Below are 21,102 nucleotides of genomic sequence, written 5' to 3'. Positions count from 1 at the left end.
ATGTCTATAGCTCAGGAGTGAATATTAAAGCAGACTTATTTCATTTCCATGCCAATAAGTGGTATGTTCATCTCCTGTCTTCCATAGGCTTATGGAAAATATCAACACCTGAGCCTCCACTGTTCAATTCCACTCTGGTTTTGTACCTTAACAAACATTTATTAAGTAGTTACTAAATATAAGGTTATAACTAAGGATGATTAAATTTCCAGCTTTAGTTTATAACTAAAAGAGATTAAGTCATATATCCAATAACTATAACAAAATATATAATATTCTTACTATGTAGTGAGGGATGTAGGAGTAGATAAAGGAATTAGAAAGTATGATTCCTGAAATATAATAATTTCCATATTATTTAAGGAAGAAAAGGGCACAGAGACATAACATGTGAAAAGATTTTAAGATCACATTTGCATTTTTTAAGAGAATAGTTGTAATTATCACACCAAGGTATTTCAAACATGCATTTTCTAAAGTGTAAACTCTTTCTGCCACCCTCTCTCCAACATTTCTCTCTTCTAGTTGAGAACGAGCAGCATTGACCCTAGTAGAATTTCCATAATTATATAAAAAGAAATTATTAAAGACCAGGCGTCTCTAAAATAGTTTTTCACTATAGTTCATTTTGCAACTGTGAAGCCAGTTAATTCCCTTCATATCGCTCTTCATGGTCATCCAAAAACCAAAGAATGGATGATTCTTTTCCCTACCCTCATTCCCACCTAGCTGGCCTTTTATGTTATCTATTCACCTCTAAATTTTACCTTCACTTGTTCTATAGTGCTTTAAAACTCCCAAATTCTCTGTAAATAAGCTCTTCTCCTTCCAGAGTGTTTCTTCCAACCCCTTTACTATGAAGTCTTCCCTGTTGTCTCCAATCTATATTAAGCACTGTCTCTTCTGTGCTCCCAAATCTACTTCCTAAATTTACCCTACAGCTTGTTACTCTGTTGTAATTCTGTTTCCTGTTTATTTTTGCATTCCTAGGACCTAACATAGCCTTAATAAATGTTAAATAAATTATTCAATGAATACAAGAACAACAATTAGTAAATGCAAATTTACATGGTGAAAGTTGTGCATGCATATGGTTTAAAGGAAAGGTTAATGTGAATCAGAGTTAATCAAGCAAAGCTGCAGCTCTCAGTTAAGTGAACTGGAGGATTCATCTATCAAAATATAACTCATATCATTTAAAATGAAAAAAAGAAAAGGTAATTAAATTTTCCCTTTTTTTCCTTCAACCTTCCTAAGTACCTAAGGAAATATAACAATATCATCAGATTGCTTCTATGAATCTTCTACAATTTTACACATGCATGATGACAGATGTGGATGAGGTAAGAGGAAATAGCAGTCTTTATAGCACCCACATTGTCAGTAAGAGACAATTCACATGTTGGGAAATATGGTCCTGATCATCAACCACATTCTGGGAACCACACTGCTCTCAGATGAAAATAAAGAACCAAAATGTGGGTTGATGTGAGAACCTCCCAGATTTCATTGACAAATAAAGAAACCAACAAATATGAAAACAAGCCCTTCATATTATTTTCTCCATCAGAATTTACACTTTGAACAGTGACAACTCGAAGAATTCAATAATTCAATTCATGACAGTGGACACTTACAGTTTGTGAACTTTTTTGTATAAATGTTATATAATGATTTTTAAAAAGTAGAATAAATCTTTATGGCTTAATACTATGGAATAAGAAAAACTCATTCATAAAAAGTCACAAGTTAAATTTACCATTAATAATTATATATGTAGTAAGGGTCAAAGAAGAATTAGATATCAATAACTGAACACAGAACAATTTTTTGATTTTTCATTCCAGGACTACTTTTATTAAAATAACATTTTTATTGGAAATAAAATAACAGGCAGTAATCATGCTGATGATTGAGTTATGAGAAAAATTCTAGTCCTCCTCTAAAGCAGAGATGTCTTGAAAGATAATTGTTATAATCTGTACATGAACTCAATAGTTTACACCAGTCTCTCTCCTCTCAAATGGTTCTCTGAGAAATGTGAGAAATAATTTGAGCTATTTGAGAAATAATACAAAAGAGTAAGATACATTATGGTTAAAATATCGCCTTTATTATTCTTTGAACTGATATGAAAGAATGCAGCTTAAATGTGCAGCAACAATGCATTTCTAATATTGCACCACAGAATTAGACAGACTCACCCACCTTGTCGCAGGCTAGGCTGCAATCCACAGATCTTCCCAGAGGGAAGAGTCTGCCTAGAATAATTTAAGCATCGGCAAGCAGAAAAGTACATATAATTGCAGTAGGCAGGAGCTCTCAAAGAGACAGGGAGTGGAAGGAGTGAGGTTATATGTGCCTGGTTCCTCCTCCTAATCTCACCAGTCAAGTAAGATTGAATGATGAAGGGTGGAGAGCAAGAATAAAGACAAACAAACATGACAACCAGAGAATGAAAAACTGAAAGATGCTGGATGTTACACTAATTCATGTCCCCCAACAAGGATGGAAACATCAAGAGCTGGGAGTCAATGTTCCCCAATTCTCAAAGCTACTTTGTTTTTTGCTGGTATCTGACTTTGTCATGATTTTCAAACCTCCCTCTTCACACTGTATTGTTACAGCTAATATCTGTTTTCCTAGATGGACTATACACGCCATAAGAGCAAAGATTGTATCTGTATTTTTAACTGTATTTTCGGCACCTAGAACAAAGCCTGGTGTATGTTATTATTTAGTGAATGAATGAATGAGTGAGTGAGTGAACACGAATACTATCCAGAATGACTCAGAAAAGTCTCAGAAGTAGTGCAAAGGACACGAAGTTCATATCAGCATTATTCACAGTGGCCAGGACATGGACGCAACAGAAGTGTCCTACGATAGATGATTAGATAAAGAAGCTGTGGTACGTATATACAATGGAATATTACTCGGCCATAAGGAGAGATGAAATACTGCCATTTGTGACAATATGGATGGACCTTGAAATAATCATACTAAGCGAAATAAGCCAGACAGAAAAAGTTGAAAATCACATGATATTACTTATAATTGGGATATAAACCTAAAAGCAACAAATGAACAGGACAAACAAACAGAGACTCATGGACATGGACAATGGATTAGTGGTTACCAGAGGGGAGATGGGAGCAGGGAGATAGATGGGGGGAAAATTTTAAATCATTTCTTCAATTAAAAACTTAATGAATTAATTAATTTAAAAAATAAAAATAAAAAAGAAGTAGTGCAAGGGAGCTACCATCGTTTCCACAGAAAAACTGATTGTTCTTTTATATTCAACCTTGTTAAACCTGATTCTTCTTGAATCTAATTGTTCTTTATCTTCCTCCTCCTTCTCCTCCTACTCCTCCTCCTACTTCTTCTTCTTCTCCCTCTCTCTCTGTCTCTCTCTGTCTCTCTCTCTCTGTCTCTCTCTCTCTCACACACACACACACACACACAAACACACACACACAGTAGAATATTTGTGATGGAAGAACAGAGTCCCCTATTGAACACAGCTTGTCCCATGACTGAGTAGCCAAGATGATCTCTAGACTAAGGGACAACAGGAAGAAGGCTAAAAAATGTCAAGCTCTAGCTGAGGTGACAGTTTATGGGGGTGTAGAAGGCATGGAAAATAATTAAGCAAATAAAAAAGAAAAATTTTAGCCAGGCAACAGTTTTTTCTTTTTTTTTTTTCTTTTATGTAAATATATTATTTTTTAAATAATCACAGTATGTAATACTTTGTGAGCATGGTAGGGAGCAGTTATAATTATTTAACATCAGAATGTATTTTGGGGGACAAAAAATGAGTAAAAAAATGTATTTGTTGTGACATTAAACAAGGCAGTACAACACGGTTTTTGACAACTGACTTTGTAGTCACACAGATCTCATCTCTGACCTTTTACTAGTTACATGATTTTAGTTAAATTGCTTAATCTCTCAAAACTCAGGTTCTTATCTGGAAAATGTGGGGACAATGACTACTTCTCAGAGTTGTTACAAGAGTTAAACCAACAAAGCACACAGTGTACTCAAGAAAGTGCCTAAAACACATATACAACATTGAATAGTCATTGTAATTCTAAATCATCAAATGTTTTATAAACTGTAAATCACTAAGTAAATGTAAGAGATTATTATTACTGTTATTATAGGAAATTTCACTGCTGTTTCACAAAAAAGCAACAGCTAAATAGAGGATGTTTCATATCTGTCTATTATACAGAAGCTAACAGCTGTGCATTAATGGCTGCCTCATTCCCCAGTGGGATGTGAGCCGTATTATAATAGAGAAGATTATGGTATCCTCATTAGGCATATAAGGTGTTCTGTGGAGCAGAAAGGCACATGTCAAATGTGCTCAATTGTCTTCTATCACTTGTCATATTGTCACACATGCTAAGTCAAGAAATACATATAATTTCATAACAATTTAGATGTTGTAAGTTTTTCATTGCTTTTTTAAAAATTCTTTTAAAACTGCATTCTTTATTTGATACCTCTGATGTTAAATGTTTAATACGGGACATTGTCATTTCTGTGTACTTCGATACGTAACTGTTGTAATTAAGATTTCAAGTGACTCTGGTTCTGAGCACATTGCCTCTGGTTCGCACATGCACAATATATTCATTGTTGTGGCTTCCTTTGCATAAATCGATCATATTAATATCTTATTCATTTTTTTGCTTCCCAGGGCCTTGAATCAAATTAATTCTTTGAAAGAGGAAGTGTCAGGACTCAGGCAGCTAGGGGAGATTTGCATAATTCTAGTCCATTTTTCAATAAAATTTCTACTACCGATGGTCACATGATTTGTTAGCGAATTTTAATTCTGCTGCCTCTTTGTTTCTTTTGGAAACAAGAACAGAGACATGTATCTACATATAATGTGCAGAGAATTGAAGTAAAGGGGTTAAGGGAAAACCATGGGCATCCAAGCTGTGACAATGAATCATAGTTAATTCCTCTAATGAATATTCTAGAAGGTGTCCCAGTTCGAAAAAAAGAAAAGTAAAAGCACTGTCTTTATAAAAATTTAAAGCAATGAACATTTTATTCTGTTAGCATAAGGTGAGATATCACCATACTATTAGAGATGGCAGAGCTTCCATTGAGGACTAAGCTTGATGCTAACAACTCCTACCCTACTTGGCCACATAGAATGAACCTGTAGAACCCTGGTGTCGAAGGATTCCCCCAGCTGATTTTGCTTATACCCAGGTGGGCCTGGTGTGAAACTATAAAAGATGCCTCAGAAAATAAGGTGAAAATTGCTGAAAATAAAAGATGGTGGCCCTCTTTATATAGTTTTTGGAAAGCTGACAATTACATTCACGATCAAACAAGACAGTTGTCTCTTGACAAAGCATTTTTCTTATTCCTCATAGAAAGTGTGTGTATTTCTTCTGGTCTCAATAGCATGGTTATTTCTTCCCAGCCAAGTCTTCTATAGATGTCAATTTCTCTCTACCCAGAAAGTAATGTGCATTGCATCAATGCCCCTCAATCTCCTCTACAGAGTTTACCAACAAAACAGTTCTGAATATAAAAACATTTCTATTTGCATGAAATACAAGATAACCACAATTTTTTAAAAAATACTATATTAACACTTAATACTTCCCTCTAGTCCTGCTATCTTTCCTCATTCCACATTTATAATGGATCAATAATGGAGTTTAAGTGTAGAATTTTTTTTGAAATTTATCCAACAAACAAGGGCAACCTTGCAAAGAAATAAAAATGTATTTTTAAAATTTCAAAAAGACATAAGCAGGTTCATACTCTGAGGGACTCTCTCACAATCATAGAGAAAGGGGTGTAATCAGTAGATTTAGAAGCAAAAGGAAACTTGTCTTTGATTGTTGTTTACAGCATTTAGCACAGTGCCTTGAACATGAGGAACACTCAATTAAAAAAAAAAGGTGTCCATTTGATTTTTAAAAAATCTTTACTTTGGGAAAAGAAAGATTTTCACTTTCAAATTGCCTTTTGAAGCAGATAGGGCAAAGATATTACATCAAATAAAAATGGTAAACACACTGATATTCTACACCTAAACAAAATATATTTAGCGCGTATATAATTCACGCTAAATAATTAAAAATAATTATAAAAAATAATTCGTGCTAAATTTTTGAAGAAACTCATGAGTTTAATTGTAGAGTCACTAACAAAAGGTGAAACTTATATTCCACAAGACCTCATGGCTGGGGTCTGTGGATTGCCCCTAAAATCCATCCACATGAAAGACTCCAGAGAAATCTGGCTTCTGAAGTCAGTGGGTCTCATTCCTTTACTGGCAAGTAGAGTCTCTGGACATGAGTAAACATCCAATGCAGGAAGACGGAACCCGGTTTTCGTTAGGCGAAATCCTGCCTGGCTGATTTAATGCCTCAGAGTGCCTTATGATATTATTTCAAACACCCATCAAATAAAAATTTACAATGTTCCTAATTTCACATGTTATTATATTTTCAGCTCCATAAATACAGCAATTTTAATGCACAAGTTTCTTAATCTAACATAAGCAAACTCCTAAGGCTTATTTTACTAATTCGTCATCATTCTGTGCCTTGAATCATTTATCCATTTGTTCCTTTACTTTTTGAATTTCTACTTCAAACTCCGCACTCCAAATATCTCATCCCTGAGAAAATAGTACCAACGAAGTATCTGTAATAGTTCTTAAAAAACACATTGCCACCATGCAAAGAGATTCAAAATGTTTAAACTCACAAGCCTGTAAATAACACTTATGGAATGTTTTAATAAATAAAAACAAATTCCCAATAAATAATTTGTTTTTTATGGGCATTGCAAAACTTACACTAAAGAATGCCTTCTGAGTTGTAGACTAGGAACATGAAAAATTAAATAGACTTCCACAGTTCATCCCTGAAAAAATCTGAGTAACTGAGAATTAAATAATCAATTGATTGTCCCCATTTCTTCTGCACATCACTAAGGACAGTTTTCAGGGCCTTAAAACTCTGTTGTGATCATATCAAACCATCACTCAGTGTTATAAGGAATCATTTCTTAGCATGAAGAGATATCTCAAGATCATGTTTGAAGTTCTTTACATACATAGTTCACTAATATAATTTCACATTATTTACATGGATTGAGTTTGTTATTGGAAAAATATAACTCAGTTGAGAAGGACTGTTCCTCCAGTTTGAAAGGTTAATGAAAGATACAGAATGAAGTTGTTTTATTCAGCGTAGGGCTTCCCAAAGTTGACAGTGACATTTAAGAACCGAGGACTATATGTCTCCTCCTCACCACCTGGCTGCCAGACACTATGTTAAATGAAAGCAAGCCAAACTGAATTGCAGCACACATACAAACATTTATTTACAAGCAGGTACAGAAACAGTCATACAACCTGTTCTTTTAAGCTTTACAAAGCCTTCCCTCAAAGTCTCCTCCCCAAAATTCATAGTTAACGTCTTACCCTTCGATCTGATGGTATTTGAAAGTAAGGCCTTTGGGGGGTAATTAGCTTTAAATAAAGTCACGAGAATGAAAGGATTATTGCCCACATAAGAAAAAGAAGAGACCAGAGCTCTCTTTCTCTCTCTTTCTATCATGTGAAGACACAGCAAGAAGGCAGCCATCTGCAAGTCAGGAAGAGAGTCCTCACCAGAACCCAACCGTGCTGGCACCCTGACCTCAGACTTCCCAGCCTCCAGAACTGTGAGAAATAAATGTCTATTGTTTAAGCCACCGGTATTTTGTTATAGCAGCCCAGACTGACTAAGACAACTCATGACTCTAAAAAACATCTGTAGTAAATTCCAAAGTATATCTAACAACATTTTGAAGACAGGGTCAATAAGCCTTTTAGAACTCTATTACAGGAGACACAAATGACTAAAAGGAGTTCTACAGCTAAGGCGTCACTCAAACATTTATTTCATGCTGCTGCATTTGCTAGCTATTTGCCCGGTCCTTTTTTTTTTCCCATAAAAAGATGAAGAGGCCTGTACAACCTTTTTAACCAACCATGTTGAACACCACTTATTTCTCCAGTGAAGAATTGCTTATAACACCCCTTTGGCTAAATAATAAAACCCTCTGGTGCAGATTTAGATAACAATATTTAACTAGCCACCTCTGGCATATGAAACTTTTATTAGCATGTTTCAAATGCTAACTAACCACTTTTAAGTAGACTGTAAATTACATAAAATACAACAGAGGCCAAACTACTTTCATTTTTTCAAGGCTACCATTATACTAAAAATATGAAATTATAAATTTCTGTATGTTTTGAATGTTTACATTTAATAAATAAGTCCTTCGATATAAAATATATAGAACAAAATATTAATTCATAGTCTACTATAGTCAATGTGGTTTGGGAATGAGAAACGAGTGGGAGTTGGTGATAAACGTCGTTTCCTTGTGACTGTATCTCTGTGACAGTTGGACAACCTGATTTGGAAATAATATAAAAATCTGAAATAAAGGCCTTTCATATGAAGAAAGTTAGGCCTCACCCAAATAGCATTACCTGTACCATCTCTCCAATCCTAATCAGGCCCTGATTCATAAAATTCCTATGGCTTTGAAGTTTTCCCCAAAGGGTCTGCCTAAATCAAGGTCACTATGCTTTCAAGTGTGTCACGTGAGGCCACTCACAGCATAGCTCTAGACTCAACTGTCAGGCCTCCGCCTGGCCACACAATGTAGTCTGACCCAGGATGTCACTTCTGAAATAAATAAACATTGTCTTCTTTTGCCATTTATTCAGTTTTTTGGTTTTTTGTTTGTTTGTTTGTTTGTTTGTTTTTATCATTTATTGACTGGATAAATGTTACCTTAAATACATTCAGGGACAATCTGAAGATATCAGGTAATATTGGAAAATTCACCAAAACCGAATGAATATTTTTCACTTAATTTGCAAATGGAATGAAGTGAGCATATTTTAATCACTGACACTTTCTAATGTTTTTGGTGGGTTGTTAATGAGTTGCCAATAACTAATCTCAAGTGAAGAAAACTCTTTAGAAGTTGCTATAACTACGATTAAAGTAAACTACATTAGAGTGTTAAGGAATAAAACTTTCTCACTTTTATAGTTATCTCTATACATATGTCATCATTCAGAAATGTTGCTTTTTGTTGTCTGTTAGTAATTAAATCAAAATGCTAGAGAATCCTCTAAAAATGACAAATAAATCCTCAGCAATGACCTGGGACTCTATTTAAACATATCTTTTATCAAATTGTGTGGCAGCCATAGTAGTTACATAAAGTCTATTACCACAAGTGTTCATTGCGCTGACCTATCCCACAAGAGCCAGGGAATGATCAAGAGGAGAATGGAAGGGAGTGGAGGGGAAAATAAAACAGAAATAACACAAATAAATTTTCAGGTATCCTTCAAAGTAAAGAGAATCTTCCTTATTCTCTAAACCTCCTCCTCTCCTATTATCCTTAATGACTATTATAAACCTCTCAATTTGGTCTTCCTGGCCTTTGAGAAGAATTTGCCAGACAACAATGGAAAAGTAACATATTTCTACTCCCCAGGGCCACGGGTTTCTGCCATCTCTGGACTCTTGTGAATGTACACTCGAATTCAGAATTTAACTGGACTTACTTAAATCCCACCTCTCCTTACAGAGTAAATTTCCCTCAGTCCTCTCCTGACTGAGAATTCATCTCTTGGGCTAGCAACATTCTTATCTGACTTTACTCTCCCTTAAGAGGTACATTAGAATCTTTAGCAACTGACTCACCAATTAGGTTCATTTAGTTGAGATGTGTCCAGAGAACTTATAGAAACCTATTACCAAAACAGTCCAGATGTATTATATTTTATACCAGCATGGGCCTGCTGCTAGGTTCAGGTACAATTATGCTATATTAAATCACAACAGATCAATGGTTGTGCCTTCTGGAACCAGTATATTGTTTAGAGTCTCTCTACTACATAGAATATGTATGATGGGTAAGAGATTTGCTTATAGATTTTAATATTCAATGTGTATAAGAGATTTGGAGTTTTAGAAAACACATTTCCTTGAATTCACATTAAAGAAAACACATATTCTCATGTTTTCCCTTTGTAAGGAGTCAATTGCATCTTATGAAACTAGTATCAGAGAAGTATTAAATGCTCAGTCACTACTATACTGCAAACACTCTCCTACCACAAACAGAACTTTGAACAAGTTGCTCCTTCCAATGAGTACACAGCAAAATGTGAAAGAAACTGCCAGAAAACTAAATTTGCAGGGCAGTCGAATCATTCCAGATGAAAGTTAGCTGAAGCACCGTTTCAGACATAAACCTCCCCAGGCAAACCTCCTTCAGAAATTTCCAGTGAAGTTACTGAAGTTACAGCAACCTTGGGAAAACAGAACTAGCTGAAGTCACTCAATCTGGGTATGCATTTCAAAAGCCAATATGGGGGACAAAATGAACAAGTCATTAATCTCAGTTATATTTTTTAAAAACTCAAAAGTTTGTCACACAGATAAAGAAACATAAGAAACCCAACAATGAACCTCTAGTTAATTGATGTGTGTGTGTTCCATGTTGTCAAGGTTTTATCTGTTCTGTATTCATAATAATTTAGTTATATTCATATATAAAGTCATCATACTGATATAATCTTAGTCTTTTTCCCAGTACTGGAAAATCATGGTTCAGATTGTTTATGTGATTAAAGAAGTAAATACAAAACAGAGACAAGTAAACTGGGAACACAAAACTAAATAAAATACATCCTGACCTTCTGGCTCATATGTGACTGTTATTTAACTCAGCTGCATATGGCGCATAACGAATGAGTTGCTGGTTTTAAATGCTAAGTGTGCAGATCATGGTTAAGTGATGTGACTCAGTGACATAGACATTTAAAAGTCAAATTCTCTTTAGATTTCCTGTTTTAAACTCTGCTTCAGATACTTGGACACCACTAAACAGATTCCAAACCTCAGACATTTCATTTTCCTGACCGGATGCTGAATGAAATGTGCCAGCTCTACTAGATTTGCACTGGGACAGTGCCTACTGTTGATGTGTAGATGAAATCTGCCTTCAACACTAAACCGTGGTGCAGGAACCTTAGAGAAGATCGGAAGTTTTCCCTGTTTAAAATAAAACAGCATTTTTCATTGCCTACTAGCAAGTTATGCCAGTCTCTACATAGCCAGCTGAGCATATATTATACTTTTACTAGAGAGAAGAGAAATCTACAGAACTATCGACAGAATGCCAATTTCCAGCTTCAGCCCCTTGGTGAGAGCTGGCTACTGGTGGTCGGCCTCATCATTGGTGAGTCTTGCTCAGAGGTCTAACACTGCATTTTAGAATGTGGGAGTCACTTACCCTTATTGTCTTGGAGCCTCCACTGAAAATGAGACCAAAAAATCTTATTTTAACATCCTGTTAGGCTTATGTGAAAGAAACAGCTGCACCTCACAGGTAAAGTACTAGAAGAAGATCAGGGGACCCAAGTTCTAGTCCTGATTATGCTAAGAATAATCCTGCAGTCTTTGGGAGTTATTTTGTCTATTTGATACTCAATTTCTACATCTATCTCTTTCGAAGCTTCCCAAAGGGCTTTCGAAAGAACACTGGCACTGTGGGCTACTAGGAGTTGTTTCACGGGGATAAAAGGATCCCAGAGTCAAATAAAAGTGGATAATAATCATTAAGGTAAAGTTAAATTATGTTCTTTACAACAGGATTTTTTATCTATAGGCTTTATAAATCTCCAAAGAAAAATGTAGTATGCTGTCATTCCCAAATGTTTTCACCACGGGGTCTTTATTGCAGGGAGCATTCTTTAACATCTTCCTCAGACACAATGTTAGAAAATCTAGACTTGATGAACTCAAAGGGCCACATCTTCAGTTTTCAGTAACTTTGGAATCTACAACATTATGGTCCCAACAGGTGTTGTACCCCTTCCCCACCTGGGCCACTCTTGAATGTAGAGAAGTCACAGTGTGCTTGGCATATATGGTTGACTGGCAGGGAAAGAGCCTTGCTTTGTGTTGCAAGCTGTGTTGCCCAAAGGCAGATGTTGAGACAGTTTGGCACAGAGAGAATTATTAAGGATTGACATCTGAGGAAGGGAAAGAAAACAAGTTGTATTGGATAGAGGGAAAAGTCTGTGATGCAGGCATAAGAAAGCCTTGGCCAACCCTTTGAGGACCTCAGGAGCAAGCTTGCTCCCCACAGTTGATCCATATCAGGCCAAACTATCTAGGCCTTTGTGTCCCCATTTTGACCAGTCTAACCCTTGAGCGAGGCCACTCTCAGCACCTTAGGCAAACCCTGAAGTCAGGGAGCTGGAGGCTCTCTGCAAACAGCTGGGCAATAAAACTTTGACTGTAGGAAATCTGATAGGTGCATCTCCCTGTCCAGCATACTTTGCTTACTTAAGGTGAACATATTCATGCTCTGTCTGCTCCAGTTACACTAGAGAGAAGAATATGAAATGTGGGAAGAATCTGCTTCTCTTTTTATGCTGGAAGACAGTGAAAGTGTTTAACTGATTCAAAGGGGTCAATAAGCTTTGTGAGATATGGAGGTCTCTCTATAGTCAGATATCCACTTCCAGAAGCAGTGGAAGACAAAGAGAATCCACCCAAACTGCCATAAAGCATTAAGCTACTTTCTATCATTGTGAATAGCTAGCACCATCACAACTGGCACACTTCCATCCGTGTTCCTTCTTCTTCCTCTCCCCACCAGGACTAGAGAGAAATTCTCAAATCTTGTACACTATTTGCATGGAAGCGGGTGAAGAACATAACAATAATAGGGGAAACTAACTGCAAAATACAGTATATTCTGTTTTAGCAGAATAGTTTTTGTTTTATCTTCAATTCTGTGTTTATAGAAATTGATCTAATGATAGATGCAAATATTTGTCACCCTATACTTGAAATGCATTGACATGAGTGCCTAAATACAGGATCTAGGCAGTTCTGAGAGTGACTTAGGAGAATATTAGTTTCTAAGGATATTCATAAAATAGTAAAAGATCATGTCAGGGCAACCTCAAAGCCAGCTAGAGCTTTGACTTAATTATAAGGCCAGCTCCAAACCTGAGAGCCAGATGGAGATCAAGGAGGGTACTAAGAAAATAGCCTCAGGTACCCACTTCCCTGGCTCATAAAGAGTCACAAAGCCCCCAAACTCTATCTTTCCATATGTTCAATTGAGGCACCCAAGCTGTGAGTACAGAAACAAGTAAACAGTCAACTCTTCATTCTGAGCTATTTATGGAAAACCAAAGGGGTAGGTGATGCTGAGTGAGCAGGTGGATTTGAGTAAAATATTTCCCTGGATGATTTAACTTATGCAAAATCCAAACTGAAGAAAGCAACATAATGCTAATTAAAGATGTAGCTCAGAGTTTGCCAAAACTGCTGGCTTTGATGAATGAGCCTTTCAAGCCTCCCCAGCTCGTGATGGTCTACCCGTCAGCATGCGCCTTGTTCAAAGACTCTCTAATCAAAGAGTTTTATTAAGTCACTAAGGGGTAAATCCTACATTATTTTAAAAGAAAAACAAAATGACTACTATTTAACATTGACTTTGAAAATCCAAAATATTCTAGACACTTGTAAAAAACCTTCAAAAGATGTGGAACCACTCCAGACTTTCTGAGTCACTGTTGAAGAAACTCCTGGTAACCTCCACTCTATATGGTAATTCTGTGAAATGAACAGTTTGTCTCTATGATGGCATTCAAGGCAGTTAATAACAGATTCAGTCATTGAATATGCAATGGTCAAGGGACCCAGGAAGTCTAAATTATTGAGCAGTTTCAGATCAAGAGAGAAAAAAAAAAGACAACGTGAGGTTTATTCCAGAGCTAAGTGTGCTGTGCCTACATTTAGTCCACAGGCCAAGTAGACTAGTGATGGGGGACATCACTAGTGTTCACCCAAAGAATGCCCTCCCCAGTTCCTCTGCAGATGATTGGGGGCCAAGTGACAAGTTCTAGCCAAAGACATGTGAGCAGAAATGACCATTGTTGTTTCTGGGCCAAGGTGGTAGAGAGGTCATTAGTGCTTCCCTTTGTCTTGCTTGTCATCTTCTGCAGCAAGAGGGAGGTTGTGTGCTGGAGGTGATGCCACCACAATGTGACTATTCCCCATCGGCCTGGACCCCTTGTTCCCCTGGTTCCTGATGCCCCTCTCATACCTTCATGTAACCATTATCTTGAAATTGATGAGGTCCATCACACCTGATTTTATACTTTGGCCACATTTGTATTTGTACCTAACACATCATATTGTTTTGCATGTGTTTAAACTTTAAATGAATGATATTTTACCATATATGTCAGTCTGTGTGTTGTTTTTCAGTTAACATTATGTTTTTGACATTTATCCAGGCTGTTACACATAGCTTGTACAAGACTGAATGAATATGCCTCAAGTTATTTATTTATTTTCCTCCTACTTATTTGGCTAGTTTTATTTTTTGTTATAATAAATAATAATGAAATACATATTATTATATAGGTCCCTTGAGCACATCTGAAGTGCATAGACAGCTTTACCTTTACTAGATACTAACAAAAATAACTAATATTTGTATAGTATTAACTGTGAGAAGAAATTATTTAAATCTTTTCATTTAATCCTCGCACAAACCCTATGAGGTACCTTAGAACAGGGCCTGGTTTGATATGAGTAAGCTCCATGTAAGTTTGGTATTTATTGTTTGTGCTTCATAATGAGGACACCAAGGCATGGATACTTGAAGTAGCTTGACAATGTCACACAGCTAGCTTCCTCCAGAGTCCATGCTTTTAAACACTAAGCTCTTTCCCCTCAGGGCTCCAAAAGTCATAGAAGACAGTTCCCATTTTTCCAAAGGACTTGCAAAATTTGCTATTATCAAGCTTTTCCATTTTTGCCAATCTTATGTATTTATGGGAGATGTTATTTCATTATTGTTCTTATTTTTGCTTTCCTAACTAGAAGCTGAGCTTGTTCTCATGTGTTTATTGGCCGTTCAATTGCTCTCTTATGCTGTGATTAGCAGTTCATACATATCTTTTGCCCATTTTTATTGTGGGTTGTTTGCCTTTTTCTTATTGATTCATGAATGTTTTCTGCATACCCTAGATACTAATTCTTTGTCAATTATATTTACTTCAAATATCTTTCCCAGTCTGTCAGTCGAGCCTTTTAAATATTTTCTTTAATGAAAAACCTCTTCAATGTTAATATAATCAAACTTATCAACATGTTTTTTGTGCTTTTCATGTGTTTATATTTAAGAAATCCTTTCGTATACAGAGATTATAAAGATATTCATCTATATTTTCTTCCAAGCATTTTGAAATTCTGTCCTTTATATTTAATTCTCTAATATGCCTGAACTTTATCTTTGAATTTTGCTACTGCTATTAAGTTGTACTGACTCTATTTAATAAGGCCCATCCTTTCTCCACTGATTTGTGGTGGTAACCCTAGCAGGTGCCAAGTGCTCATGAGTGTGGGTTTTTGCTGAGCTCTATTTTGTATCGATCTGTCCCATTAATCTTTCTGTTTATCTCTGGGGGAAAAAACACCATCTTGTGACCATAGTTTTATAATTCGCCTTCATATCTGAATGGCAAGCCTCTCCTCCTTCCTTTTTCCAAAATTATTTTAGCTCTTCTTGTCCCTTCATATGAGAGGCCTCTCGACCTTTTTCAGATTAATTTCAGAATCAGTTTTTCAAGTTCCATGAAAAACTCTACTGGGATATTATTGGTATGTTATTGAGTTTGTAAGATTTTTTCAAAGAAGAAATAACATCAATTACAATATCTGTTCTTTCCATCTATTAACATAGTATATACCTCTATTTGTTCAGTTTTTTTCTTACATACTTCAGTACTGTATTTTAATATTCTCCATGGATAAATTACATATATTCATTTCTAGGTTACCTTTGGTTTTTTATTGATCTTGGCATGGCATCTTTTCTTCTATTTCTTTTCTTATTTGTTTATTGCTAATATGGCAATACAAATTATTTTTGTATGTTGATTTTTATATAGCAAATTTGTTGTACTATTTTATTATATCTAATAATTTATAAAGTCATTTGGATTTTCATCATTCACAACAGAGTACAATCTGCTTAGAAAATATTGTCTTTTTTCCATGCTTATACTCCATGTCTTTTATTTGTCTTATCCCATGGGCTGGTCTTCCAGTAAAGTCTTGGGCTCAGAAAGAAGGAGGACCATACTCAAAGTCACCCAGTTAGATATAACAGATAATCTAATGTTGAATACCAAAATCTTGTCTCCTTGTCACTATATAAACATTTTTCTCTGAAGGAGATTTCCTCCTTAGCCTTCTGTTAGAGCATTAGATCAGTTTTAGATGACTGTACACAATTTTTAATTAGGTAAGGAGGAAGGATGCAATCACACAGAAAAAGGAGGTTGATAATGAAGTAGTAAACTTAAGATAGTACTTTTTTACATTTAAGTAGTCATGGGAAAGCTTCATTACATGCTTCAAGTTACATTGCTTAGCAACAGCTCTTCAGAAATTTCAGTTATCAGCATGATCACTAAAAAGAGAACAAACTGCAAAACTAATCTACAAAAGCAAGATACATTCACATCTAGAAATACATGAATAAATATCTAATTGTATTTCAAAATGTAGCCATCGTCCTTTCTACATCATTCATTCATTGTAAAACTAAATCTTCTCATCACCAGTCATTTTGCTTTAATTTTCTCATTCATATGCAGCAACATTTATGCAGACAGTGGCATTAACATTTTGGCCTTTACTTTCCAAATTTTGGAGAAAGACCGTCTTACCTAGAATTGAAAAATAAACAAATGACCAGGGGAGCCCAGCCATTCCTTCCTGGGTATCACCTGCCTCCGGTACAATGTTGGCATATGTAAGTGCTCAAAACTGGACTTAAGAGAGCAAAACTTCAAGTCACACTCACGGAGATTCAATCTGGGCTACACTTTGAAAGAAAGAGAAAAAAGAAAGTGGAATGGCCTTACCAGGAGTGTCACATTAGCTGTACCATACAAAGATGAACAAAGATTCTCTCTGCCTTCCATGAGCTACAGGTCTAATGAAGGAATCAGTCTCCAAAACACTCCATACTGAGTGACAAATATTCTAGTAGATACACATTCAAATTCCACAGAAACAAAAAAGAGGCACCACCTACTCCAAGTTGTTTTCTCCAGGAAGATGGGGCTATGTAACTAACCCTCAATAAACTGGAAAAATAATCTTCAATAAGCAAGTAACTTCTACAAATATATGAAAATAAACTATGGGTCCCCTTAACATATAAAAGCTTTTACATGTAAAAGATTAACCCTCCTATTGACAAGAGGCAGAGGATATGCTCAATTAAAGTATGAAATAAGCCAATAAGCCAATGAAAAGATATTCAACCTCACTAATCATTAATTCAATGCAGAACAAAACATCAGTGATGTTATCTTTCAGAATGACAAATATTCAAGCAATTGTTACTGTTGGACAATAGCAAGTATATTAAAAAGGGGATCCTCTCACTCATTGTGTACAAGAGTGTAAATTGATATAAACGTTCCTAGAAATTTGCCAATATGTATTAAACTTGTAAAGCCCTATCCTTCAACAGAGTCGTTCCATTTCTTAGAATATATCCTCAGAAAAATAATTAGACAAGCATACAAGGATGCAAATACATATATAGTCAATGTAGATTTACTTCAAAAAGTTAGTAAAAAGTTTTTAAGTTTTTATTTATTTGGTTAAATAAAATATAGTTATATTCACTCATTGGACTATTATGCATCTGTTTTAAAAAGATGAAGTATGCAACTTTTAACCTGGAAAGATATTCAAGCCATACATTTTAAGTAACAAAATCAGTTTATAAAACAATATGCGAAGACCCCATTTACATAAATATATCATGTACACATAAGACTGAAATTTTGCACTAAATAGCTATCAGTGGTTATCTCTAGGAGAATGAACTTACAGGGGAATTTTGACACTATACATTTGAACATTTGAATTTTTGTCATGGAGCATAGGCTACTTCTATAATTAAAATCAAGATATCTTCCTTAAAAAGGAAAAAAAATCCCGGTACAAATTTACAGGATGTTATTGAAATGATATTATGTATAAATATTTTATTTCATGTAATATTGCTGGCTTATAACCTTGTATAAAACTCTTTATACAAAGAGTACATCCGGTCAGGTTATTTGAGCAAAAATTCCAGCAGTTTCACTGCTCATTCTTGACTCTGAAATATACCAAGACTATAAACACATAAAAAGGTCTTTACTATGATTAAATAGAGGTCACTAGGGTTTTCCTATAGGAAGCCTGCCTCCTCTCCTCCCAGAAGTTATGGTTCAAGCTTCTTTATGGATCCGTGCAATTCTATAAAATATTCCATTGAAGAAGAGTGGTTCCACATGTGGGTGGTAACATCCAAGCTTATGTTGTCAATCAGTCTGTATTTGAGATTTTTTTTCCCATTTCGAGTAATTAGCCATTAGGACAAGCAAAACATACATACATACATACATACATACATACATACATACATACATATATATATATTTTGCATCAAGCATACAACAGATTTCAAAAAGAAAAACAGGATGACAAAAAATACTATAAAGAGCCAATATAGAGAATTAAAATATATATATATAATAATCAGGAAAATGTTGTTTGGGTTTTTGTGGGGTTTTTTTTTAATGTGTTTGTTTGTTTGTTGTAGAATCAATTATTGAGGCTCTGACAGCAAGCATGACCCTGACTACAACCTACTAGCAGTAATATAACCGAAGATCTTTCAGTATAGAAATCTCTGCTGCCCCATCACAACTACGGGAATGAGTTTATTTATCAGAGACACAGCAAGGTCAAGAGCATCCACGCTCTGCACAATCTTCCTCTGTAACAAGTTGATTCAGAGACAGAAAATATATATCCATGGAGTCAGACTCCTTTGCCATATATTCTATACTCCAGTAAAGAGAATTTGAAAGCAACGCTTCAGCATAAATTACCAGCTAGACCTTGTACTAAATTATATTCTCAAACTCTAACTAGGTCATCATGTATCCAGACTGAATAAGAATTGAAGCAGCATAACAGACTAGCCTCTTGATTATAATCTCTCTTAACAGGAAGTCTGGAGGTAGGCACTTTCAAGGTGGGCTCAGTGGTTCAATGAGGTAAATGCTCTATTTGCACATCTATCTCTGTGAGTCTCTTGACCTTGTGGTTCTAAGACGGCTGTAGCAGCTCCAAGCATCACAGCATTTCATGAAAAGTTCTAGAGCAGGAAGGATGGGCTGACTTTCCTGCAGCAAGATGGTAGCTCTTTCCTAGGATCCACCAGCTGATTTCTTATGCCATTGGCTGACCCCTAAACCAAACATTTGGAAAGGGAAACAGGATTGTTATAATTGACTTAGTTTAGCCATGATTTATTCTCTGAGGCTGGGTGAGCTACAATTCAAATAAAATTAGATCCTGTTAGCAAAGAGGAGAGGAACAACTATTAAGGAGGTTATCAACAGTATCAGCAGTGTGTAACATATACATACATATGTATATGTATGTATGTATGTGTGTGTGTGTGTGTGTGTGTATAATCCTGTACAAGAATCTTATAAAACTGTTATTGACATTTGATCCTCACTCCAGTGAGAAAGCTGAGACTGTGAGGGTAACCAGCAGGCCATAATACAGATGCTGAATTCACTCGGGTCTGACAAAAATTTGTGTGCACATCTGCCACACTTCCTTTTACTGTCAATGTGTGCAAAATAGATAAACCACTTCCAAATGACATGATATAACTGATCATTGTGGTCATAATTACCCAAAAAAGTGAAACCCATAAACTCCCCCCACCTGTCTGCTCTATGTCCTTGCTGGCAATCAGCAGTCATTCTTAGGACACTCAGAAATTCTGACTCTCTTGTCACCAGAATGTGTGTGTGGCTCACTGGCCACAGCCTGGTGCTTGGCTAGAACGACGGGTGTACAGACATTTTCAAGACAGTATTAGAAAGATGACGAAATTTTTGAATTCCAGAATCTTGTTGTTTCGGTCAGAGTTCAGTTGCAGAGAACAAAAATCACTCTGGCCATTTTAAGCAGAAAGAGTTTTAGTGTAGGAAATTTTGGTGCCTTCTGAATAATTGAGAAGGGCTAGAGTAGAGAGTTTAGGTGGACCTCACGAATGTTCCCTAGAACAACTCTGCACAACTAGCTTGCGGGGGACACAGCATTCTCTGCCACAGTTAGAAGTAAGATGTAGCAGTCAGGTTCAATCAGAGAAAAAGAAACTTCTCTCTACATTTCAAACAGAGGAAGTTTAACACAGGTATTGATTACAAGGGTGTTAGAAGGGCAGGAAGGACAAAAGAAGAAAAATAAGGTTTCCCAAAGATCCATAACTGTAGGAAATCATGATCAGCCATAGCTGAAGAGCAGAAAAAAGAAACGGCATTACTCAGAGCCCAGGATCGCTGTGCTGCTGGAGCTCCAGTTGGACCTGAGCTGCCTGCGCAGGAACTGGGAACTGTACTCTGGTCACGGTTCCTGAGAGTCCCACCACAGCCACCTTAGTCATCACCACTGCTGCTGCTATGCCTCCAGATGCCGGAAGGGTGGGATTCATTTCTCCGCTATGCCTGACTTGCCAGTCTCCTGACATTGCCATACATTGGCCAAATTTAACTAATCACCAGTTTGGAGAAAATCTGCAAATTGCAATTTTAATAGTCTCTGCCCCCTGCAACACAGAGCACAGAAGTTCAGGGAGGAGTGGGAGCAAACTGGCAACAACCAACACATTAGGGAATCGGAAAACAGCTGCTGCAGCTGTTAATTCCGGGAACCTCTAGCCTTAGTCCTATGCAGGGATCGAGAAGCCACCGCTTTGACAACTGTTGGCTCCAGGGCCATGGTGCACCTCTAAGATCTATACAGACAAAAGCTGCATGCTTCGCCATCTTCAAAATTACGTATTTTGTTCTTCAAAAGACACTGCTATGAAAAATGAAAAGGCAAGCCACAC

This window comes from Pteropus medius, unplaced genomic scaffold (assembly GCF_902729225.1).
Source record: "Pteropus medius unplaced genomic scaffold, Ma_sr-lr_union100, whole genome shotgun sequence".
Lineage (NCBI taxonomy): Eukaryota > Metazoa > Chordata > Mammalia > Chiroptera > Pteropodidae > Pteropus > Pteropus medius.
The sequence above is the reverse complement of the archived record's forward strand: the minus strand, read 5'-3'. Positions refer to the sequence as shown.